This window comes from Lepus europaeus, chromosome 16 (genome assembly GCF_033115175.1).
Source record: "Lepus europaeus isolate LE1 chromosome 16, mLepTim1.pri, whole genome shotgun sequence".
NCBI lineage: Eukaryota > Metazoa > Chordata > Mammalia > Lagomorpha > Leporidae > Lepus > Lepus europaeus.
In genome coordinates this window covers 3,454,745-3,464,834 of record NC_084842.1, presented here as the reverse complement: position 1 = coordinate 3,464,834, position 10,090 = coordinate 3,454,745, and the positions used below count along the sequence as shown (strand labels likewise).

At 41.8% G+C, this 10,090-nt stretch overlaps 1 pseudogene; it reads right to left on the bottom strand.

The window, feature by feature from the left end:
• Positions 1–1,897: 1,897 nt before the first annotated feature.
• Positions 1,898–3,123, bottom strand: LOC133775288 (KRR1 small subunit processome component homolog; annotated as a pseudogene).
• Positions 3,124–10,090: the final 6,967 nt, after the last annotated feature.

Here is a 10,090-nt window from a genome sequence, read left to right as displayed (position 1 = left end):
TCAGTTTCTTAATTAGCTTCTTGGTAAGGCATTTAAAACATCAATTTGTAAGGATGAATTCCATTTGTTTGAGCAAAAACATATTACACATAGCTCCAAATTGGAGAAATACCTTTGATTTTTGGTAAAAAAAAATATTTTGTGAGTCCACAGCTTTCTAGTCAACCATGATTTGCTGTGTCAGCTCATGTATCTCTTCCTCCTTGTTGATTATCTTGTCTTCTTAGTGTCTGGGCTCCCACAGCTTCTTGAAATAAGCTTTGGTATGAAGTTTTGAGATTGTCATACTGCTGATACCACTTTTTGTGGAGGTAAAGATGAAAAATTTCTGGTGTGTTCTATGATGAGGGACTTGATTGAGGGATGTGGTGGAATGAGAAGGCCATGCCAAGATGGCACTGGCAAGTGAGGGTCAGTTACTCAGGAATGGCTTTGGAACCCACCTGGCAATGGAGTCTGCCTAGCAACAAGCTGTGATTGGGTAGGGCATAAACCACCCCTTGCCCAGATTGGCTGCCTCGGCTCTATAAGATGCTGTACCAACTGAAATAAACGAGTCTGAGAGCTGCTCACCTCTGGCCCACTTTCACCTGACTGCCATGTCTGTGTGGTGACTCTGTGCCTCCTGCTCCCATCGCATTCCTCCTCTCAGAATGAATCCACAGTAACAGAGGAAAGTGATCCAGTCAGAAGTTGCAAGCCTCTGTGCAGCTGCTTCAGGAAAACCAGGACAATCAGAATGCTGGCCTGCAGTCTCCTCACCTGCTCCTGAAGAGTATTTTGCTGTGGCTTCACAGCCATTGCCCAGGCATTCTTCAATGCTTACCCACTCTAGTTTTGTGGGCAGTGGAACCCCCGTTGAGTCTTGTTCCAGACTCTTCCCTCCACATGTGAAAGAATTCAGGGTGGAGGTATAAATATGTGCTTGAAGTAAGATTTATTTAAAAGCAAAGGAGTGGCCGCCGCCGCGGCTCACTAGGCTAATCCTCCGCCTTGCGGCACCGGCACACCGGGTTCTAGTCCCGTTCGGGGCACCGATCCTGTCCCGGTTGCCCCTCTTCCAGGCCAGCTCTCTGCTGTGGCCAGGGAGTGCAGTGGAGGATGGCCCAAGTGCTTGGGCCCTGCACCCGCATGGGAGACCAGGAGAAGCACCTGGCTCCTGCCATTGGATCAGCGCAGTGCGCCGGCCGCAGCGCACCTACCACGGCGGCCATAGGAGGGTGAACCAACAGCAAAAAGGAAGACCTTTCTCTCTGTCTCTCTCTCACTGTCCACTCTGCCTGTCAAAAAAAAAAAAAAAAAAAGCAAAGGGGAGAAGTGCATTCTCAAGCAACAACTGCTGAGAAAGTCAAGAGAGAGAAAGAGAATGAACAAACAAGCCCTCAACAAGGTTCAGGCCATCCTTCTATACTATTGGGAAGCATAATGGGTTCTGTGTGGGATGGGGTTTAGCTGAATATTCAAAAGAGGGTAGAGTTTGGGATGATGCTTGAATATCACCTGTTTTTGTGTCCATTTTTTTTTTCAAAACAAAATGCTGAGACATTTACTATATTTTAAAAACCAATGGCATCAGACATTGGCTTTAATGGACAATTATAATCATCATATTCCAAAAATCTCTCTACATAAAAAAAACCTTAAAAATTACTAAAATCATACTGGGTCAAAACCTCCCTGGATCTGATTAGGTACAATGTACAAGAAGACATATACTACTTTTTAGTACAAAGTTTTTCAAAACACATGTGGAGAATACAATAATTTATATTTATAAAGAACACTGTTCTATGAATAAAAGAAACTCAGAAGTGATCGGAACAGTTTTTTCTCACAGATAAGGCAGTTAATACCTTAGATTCTCAAAATCCTTTACAAAAGGAGATAATGACATGTTTTAGTTCAGTTTTTTTTTTTTACATGTTACTTTTTTTTTCTTTTTCTTTTCATCTGCTTCCATTTTAAGCTTAACTTCTTCAGCTGTAAGTGCTCCCGATTTCTTGTTCTTGGCTTTCTTAACTTCTTCCTTGATAGCAGCCACATCAATTTTAGTTTCAGTAGAAGCTTCCTTAGGTTTCACAACTGGTTTTTCTTTTGGTGGAATAAAAGCTTTATTTCTTTCTTCTTGTCTCTTACTGAGAGCTTCTGCTTGTTTAGCCTTTGTTGCTTCCATTTTCTGTCGCTTCTTCTGACTTGCCTTCAAAAAGTACTCACCACTGGCCAATTCCTTATCAATCTGACTCTCTGGCTGTGGAGGTGGGAACGGTGTATACTCTTTCTTAACAGTTTTCTTCTTTGGTTCCTTGCGTTTATTCACATTTTTGTGTTTAAACTGTGGCAAAAATCTTTCCCAACTTTGTGTTCCAAATTCAGAATCTTTTGCCAGCTCTCGTTTAATCATTAAGGTTTTAATGTTATAAATTGGATGGATGTTCTTCATAGTATCTAGGACTACTTTCCGTACCTCTTTTAAACCACTAAAAGGTCCAATAGCTGAAACTGTATTTCCCTGACCCATAATGTAACAGTTTGTTAAGAGTTCCAATGCCTTCAATGTAGGGACCAATAAGCCGCTGTCTTCTTTTTACAAATCTTTCTTTATTTCTTACTAAAGAACCTATTTTAATGATGTCACAAGCAACATCATCCTGAAGAATTCGTACAGCCTGTTCAAACGAAACACTCCTTGCTAACAGTTTTATTAGATCTCTGGCCCTAATGATGATATATGGATCAAAAGTCTTCTTTGTAGTGCAGACAGTCATGCTACCTTCGATCAGGTCCAGGGTTGCCTTAATATGATGTTCATTCAAGGCTTTCTGCACCAAAGGCCAACATTCTTTCAAGTAAGCTTCTCTGTATTTGGGGAACAAAGTTGCAAAACTGCTCTCTTCCAGGAGTCCTCTGGGGTTGTCCTCTTTGGAGAAAGCTGGTTCCTTCCAACCATCAGGTTGATTCATCTGGGTTCTCTGGCTTCCACTTCTAGTTACGAAATTGTTTGTGTCCATTTTTGCAAAGATAAGAAGTGTCATGATGCCAGGAGCATAATGGGAGTAGAAGTGGCTGCAGGATACTTTTATTATTATCACCCAAGTTTATGGCAAAGACATGTCCTGTGGCCATATTGGATACTTCCACCTGATGCTGGTTCTAAGTTTGTAATATTGTGCAAGGAGATGGGGAGGTTGGTGGGTTGGTAGTGCACAAAAAGGGAGGTTCAGGTGTTGCATGGAAAGGGAGTTTTGATGGTGCAGACCAGGCTGTCATGTAGGGTCTTCCTGAGATTGCTTCAAGTTCTGGCCAGAGCTGTACCACTGCTGATCAGGTAAAGCTGGCCCATGACAGGTTGCATGACTGCTTTGGTTGGCTGAGGCTATAACATGGCTGGTCAGCTGGTATTCTCAAACCTAAGCTTCTCTTGCTAACACTATGTGCCTGCCCATATCATTTCCCCCTTGGAGGTTTCTGTTCCTTAATCGTAATTGGAGGATGCTTGATTCATGGTTCTGAAGCCCCTTGCCAAAGTATAACCAGCTTTTAATTGGCCCTTTCAACTGCATCTGCGCTTCAGTACCATTCTTTAAAGCACTGAATGAAATATTCCTTAGAGTATCCAAACACTATGTCCCAGGACCACCTCCAGACCCTTCATTCTATACTTTGCCATGGAAGATAACAGAAGAATACCACACCAAAATAAATAGGGAGATATCGGTTTTGTGTAGGTATTTTGTGTATGTGTGAGTGTGCGGGGAGCCAAATACCAAGTGATTTTCCAAAGAGACAGCAGGGGTGGTCAGGGGTCATAGGATGACAAAATCTATTTGTCAGACATAGGCAGATGCTAACTGCATGCAAACCAAACACCTGGTTGGTAAAGATGACAAAATATGCAATGGTGCAAGTCATTCCAAAGGAGAAAAAAGGAAAGGAGCTTAAAACACATAGGTGAAAGGAAAATAGGCAAGCTTAAAAGTCTATGGCCAGATTACAGTAGGAAAACAGGAGACCCTCAGGTCACTGAGTGTCTTGGGAGAAAATTGCAACCAGCCTTATAAAGCTTCTTCAGGAAGGATCCAAAGGCATATGATCTGCATGATGTCAGCTCTTGCACTTTCCACATCCAACAGTAGTTGGAGGGCATATACATGGATGCGTTAGGAGGAGTTAGTCTATGGGAGGTCAGAATGGAAGGGGAAAATGTCAGAAAGAAACCAAGATCCTTAAGGCACAAAAGAAGTGAGAATTTGGCAAAACTCACCAATGTTTTGCATGGGTTTCCATTTCATGTTCCTCCCTCTTGGCTGGCTCACCACATACAGTGTGGGCAATGGGAATCCCAACTGGGCTTATTCCATGCTCTTCCCTGCAAAGATGAACAGATTCAATGTGGAGGTGCCGGAGTCCAGCTTCAGACAGTCCAGGGGTTTCTAAAGATGTGAGAGGTGTCAGCACAAGAAAAAATGAGCACTCACAGCAAAGCATATGGCATGGCTCTGGCTCTCGAGCACCAGACTTTATTTTTATATCATGTCACATAATGATTATTTCTTCTTACAATAACAGGTCTGAGGTCCATTTTCTTAGAACCACTGACCTTGTATTTTATCTTGTCTTTACTAGTTACAATCTCTTTGGTTTTTAAGGGCATAGTCAGAGCATGGGTTACAATCACAAACAGGTGCGAGACAATGGGCTGCCCACAGAAGCCAAGGCTTTGAGAGCTGTCGAGCTGTGCAGCAAGCTAGAATAGTACCTTCCTTTTTTAAAAAAATATATATTTTTTTGAAACTCAGAATTACACCGAGAGAGAAGGAGGGGCAGAGAGAGAAAGAGAGAGGTCTTCCATCTGTTGGTTCACTCTCCAGTTGGCTGCAATGGCTGGAGCTGTGCCAATCCGAAGCCATGAGCCTGGAGTCTCTTCCTGGTCTTCCACATGGGTGCAGGGGCCCAGGGGCTTGGCCTATCTTCTACTGCTTTCCCAGGCCACAGCAGAGACCTGGATTGGAAGAGAAACAGCCTGGACTAGAACCGGCGCCCATATGGGATGCTGGCACTTCAGGCAGAAGCTTTACCCGCTAGACCATAGCACCAGCCCCAAATAGTACCTTCCTAATATAATCATTACTAGAAGCCCCAATGTTCAAAGCAGGCCCTTTTTTAAATATATCCCCTCTCTGCAGTTCTTTCTGTAATTCTTTAATTTCTTTATCGTACTTATTTAAGGTTCACTGAGATCTATTCCACAGTTTTGACATCCTAACCATTGTTGTATTTGTAGCACATATTGAATTAAAGCTTTAATAACATTTATCTTTGTTCTAGTGGGGAGTATATACCAAGGAGCCTGTTGCCTTTTAATTCTTTTCCACAAACAGCTCAACCCTGCATAAAGCATCAACGCTTCTCCTACACTAACATTTGGCTTGATAAAAATTCTACAAAGCAATGGACTTTTTGGGGATTTTGAAACTAAATGCTCTTTCCTAAAATTAGAAATATAGCAATCATTAGCAGGACCCCCAGGAAGCTCCGGCTTTCTTATGCAGAGTGCAATTCCCAACAATCCTAAAACCACCAAGAGGATCGCAAGCTGTCCTTCTCACGCCTTGTCAGCCACCCAAAGTTGCCTTGGCCTCACCATTCATGCTCTTCCCTCCAAAGATGAACAAATTCAATGCGGAGGCATGAAGACATGCTAGGAAGCAGGATATATTTAAAGTAAAGGAAATGTAAACACTCAGAATGTAAGTGCAGGCAAGCTCAAGAGCAAGAAAAAGAATGAATAAAAAGCCTCCAATAATGGTTAGGTAGCCTTTTTTTTTTTTTTTTTGAAGAATTACTTATTTATTCTAAAGTCAGAGTTACACAGAGGGAGGAAGGCAGAGAGAGAGAGAGACAGAGACAGAGAGAGACAGAGAGAGAGACAGAGAAGTCTTCCATCCTCTGGTTCACTATCCAATTGGCTACAACAGCGCAAGCTGCACTGATCCAGGCCAGGAGCCAGGAGCTTCCACGCTAGTGCAGGGACCAAGGACTTGGGCCATCTTCTACTGCTTTCCCAGGCCATGGCAGAGAGCTGGATCAGAAGTGGAGCAGCCAGGACTCCAACCGGCATCCATATGGGATGCCAGCTCTGCAGGCAGTGGCTTTACTCACTGTGCCACAGCACCGGACCCAGATAGTGCTTTTATACTATCAAGAGGCACTGTCTGTCTTTCTCTTTCTCTGCCTTCTTACTCCTCCAATAAAAATTTAAAAATACATTGATACATGGCTAAAAAGCCCATGAGAATATTTCAAGCATGGAAAGCCAAGACACTGGGGCAAAAAAAAAATGACCTAAATGAAAGATCTCTGTGAGTGAGATCCCAGTGAAAAGAACGGGCCATCGATGAAGGAGGAACCTTTCTCTGAAGGGAGTAGAGAACTTCCACTTTGAATATGGCCTTGTCTAAATAAGATCGGAGTTGGCGAACTCGAGAGGCTTCCATAGCCTCGGCAGCTCATGACAAGAGCCTAGGGTGATTACTGACACCATAAATAAGAGTGTCAGTTGTTAAATCAACAGCAGGAGTCACTGTGCACTTACTCCCCATGTAGGATCTCTGTCCTTAATGTGTTGTACTATGTGGATTAATGGTATAACTAGTACTCAAACAGTACTTTATACTTTGTGTTTCTGTGTGGGTGCAAACTGTTGAAATCATTACTTAGTATATACTAAGTTGATCTTCTGTGTATAAAGATAATTGAAAATGAATCTTGATATGAATGGGATGGGAGAGGGAGTGGGAGATGGGATGGTTGTGGGTGGGAGGGAGGTTATGGGGGAAAAAGCCGCTATAATCCAAAAGTTGTACTTTGGAAATTTGTATTTATTAAATAAAAGTTTAAAAAATGCATTGATACACCATCATATTAATTATATGTTGGTCAGTTGTATATTGACAGATGTGTAAGCAAAGAAAAACAAATGAGCACTTAGAAAACTTGGATGGAAGATGAATCTAGTTTTATACTTGGGTGAAGCCAAGTTTAAAACAGGAACAATGGGGCCGGTGCTTGGTGCAATAGGTTAATCCTCCACCTTCACTGCTGGCATCCCATATGGGTGCCGATTCTAGTCCTAGCTGCTCCTCTTCCGATCCAGCTCTCTGTTATGGCCTGGCAAAGCAGTAGAAGATGGCCCAAATCCTTGGGTCCCTGCACCCACATGGGAGACTGGGAAGAGGCTCCTGGCTCCTGACTTCAGATCTGCGCAGCTCCAGCCGTTGTGGCCATTTGGGGAGTGAATCAATGGAAGGAAGACCTCTCTCTCTGTCTCTACCTCTCACTGTCTGTAACTCTACCTCTCAAATAAATAAGTAAATAATCTTAAAAAAGGGAGGGAGGGAGGGACGGAGGGAGGGAGGGAGAAAAGAAAGAGAAAGAAAGAAAGAAAGAAAGAAAGAAAGAAAGAAAGAAAGAAAGAAAGAAAGAAAGAAAGAAAGAAAGAAGGGAAGAGAGGAAGAAAGAAAGAAAACAGGAACAAGATTCTTCTCCTAAGCATTTATGGAACAGGGGAAGTGCCCTTGTATTTTTGATAAAAACTCTCAAACAAACGCTCTCCACATGTGTTCATTTTGAAGCTTTTGGTTTTTTAATCCACACTGTGCCAATTTTTCAAAAAAGTAGATTGCACCTGTCTTTCCCAGAATTAATTCATTAGTTTCAGTCCTTGATGATGGAGGGGTACACACACACACACTCACAGATGTTTGTTCTTCTTTTTCTCACAGATAGCCAATAGAGGAAAACTATGTAGGAAAAGCACAGATCCATGTGATTTTCCAGAATTCTGCAATGGAACATCTGAATTTTGTGTACCTGATGTGAAATCAGCTGACTTAGAACCATGCAACAATAAGACTGCCTTCTGCTTTCAAGGAATATGTCGAGATCGAGATAGACAATGTTTGGGGATATTTGGAGAGTGTAAGAGTTTTATCTATTTTCTGGGATTCATTTTTAAATAGTAGTTATTCTGAAGACAATAAATGATCCTATAGCCAAACTTGAAAATGATGCTATTTTTATATCCATATTTGAAAATAAGATTGCATATTAAAGCAATTGACCTAAGTCAAGATACTAAATGGTTCTAATCCCTATAGGACAAACGGAAGAGGACACTAGTCAAAATTCAGGTGATTGCTGGGAAAAGACTGGATTATTTGAATAAAAGAGAGCGAATGACCCATTTCTCAGTCACTTCTGCACTCTACTACAAATTTTCCTATTTAGAGTAGCTTTCAACATGTATTTTTCCTTCTTGTCCAGATAGTAGATGACAAAAAACATTTAGGACATGATTTTGGGCATCTTGGCTCTTACATGGCTCTGTTGATTTGTCTTACTTTTACCTTCTAATGACTTTTAAAACATGAACAGTTGGAACTTCTTATTTGTTTTCAGTTGCCAAGAGTGGTACATATCTGTGTGAAGAAGAACTCAATTATCACAATGACAAGTTTGGAAGCTGTCGAAGACAATGTAACTATAAGTACGTATTTAGAAAATTATATATTCTCCAAATACGTGGGAATATGCTGTGTTATGCTTCAGACTCACTTAAAGCAAACGTGAGATTATCCTACCATGTAATGAAGGCTTGGTAAACTGCACTTCATGAGATCCTGTACGCTCTGAAAAGTTTTGGTGTTGGGATCCGAGTGTATTCTGAATATTATGTTTTGCATTATTACTTACCTAATGTAGTACATGCGCACATGACTAACAGGTAGCATCTGCTTCCTTAAATTGCCAGTTTTGTCCTTTGTGGAAAGCTAGCTTGCAGATGGACAAAAGCAGTTTTAGCCTCAGTGAAGGAATATGATGTACAATATACTTATACTGATGACCAAATATGTGTGACTGCATCACTAAGAAACTCATCAAGGCCAGATGATACATTTGTGGAACCTGGTTCTGTATGTGGTGAGCAAATGGTAAATACAATTTCACTTCATTTTATACAAGGTTGATTTGTTTGTGTTTGAGTGTGCTTGTGTGTATGTGTGTATGTGAGAGAAAGTTCATAAATAGTTTTTAAATATTAATTATAATTACTGCTCCAAGATATTTTAAAAATTTTTAAATGTATTTTCATTCTATTTGAAGGCAGAGAGAGAAAGAGAGAGAGAGAATTATCCATCTGCTGGTTCACTGCCCAAATGCCTGAAACAGCTGGAGCTGGGCCAAGCTGATGCCAGAACTAAAACTCAATCGAGTGTCCCACATGGGAGACAGGGACACAAGTATTTGAACCATCTACTGCCATCTGTCAGGGTGGGCATTAGCAGTTGTTGTCACCAGAAACAGAACTGGCCCTTGAATCTAGTCACATAGGAAAGCTGGGAATCCCACGTGACTTCGTTTTTTTTTTTTGTTTTTTTTTTTTTTTTTTTTTTTTGGACAGGCAGAGTGGACAGTGAGAGAGAGACAGAGAGAAAGGTCTTCCTTTTGCCGTTGGTTCACCCTCCAATGGCTGCCACGGCCGGTGCGCTGCAGCCAGTGCACCGCGCTGATCCGATGGCAGGAGCCAGGTGCTTCTCCTGGTCTCCCATGTGGGTGCAGGGCCCAAGCACCTGAGCCATCCTCCACTGCCCTCCTGGGCCACAGCAGAGAGCTGGACTGGAAGAGGGGCAACCGGGATAGAATCCAGCGCCCCAACCGGGACTAGAACCTGGTGTGCCGGCGCCGCTAGGCGGAGGATTAGCCTGTTGAGCCACGGCGCCTGCCTCCCATGTGACTTCTTAAATGCTATACCAAATGGCTGCTTTATGCATCATGATTTAAGATACAAAAATCTGAATTTTTAATGATAAAAAGAACTATTAAAAAGAATTTTGCTATAGATACTTAAACTTAGGTTGTGATACTTGTGAGCAGTCTTAGCCTAGGTTGGGATTAGGCCTGCAATAATTTTTATAAACTGAGAATTAAGAGAATCAAATAGGAAACCAGAAAAGGTTACAAAAACATAACAAAAGTGACAAGGTTAACAAAAAAAGTAAATATTTGATTTATTTGTTCATTAATCTACTCC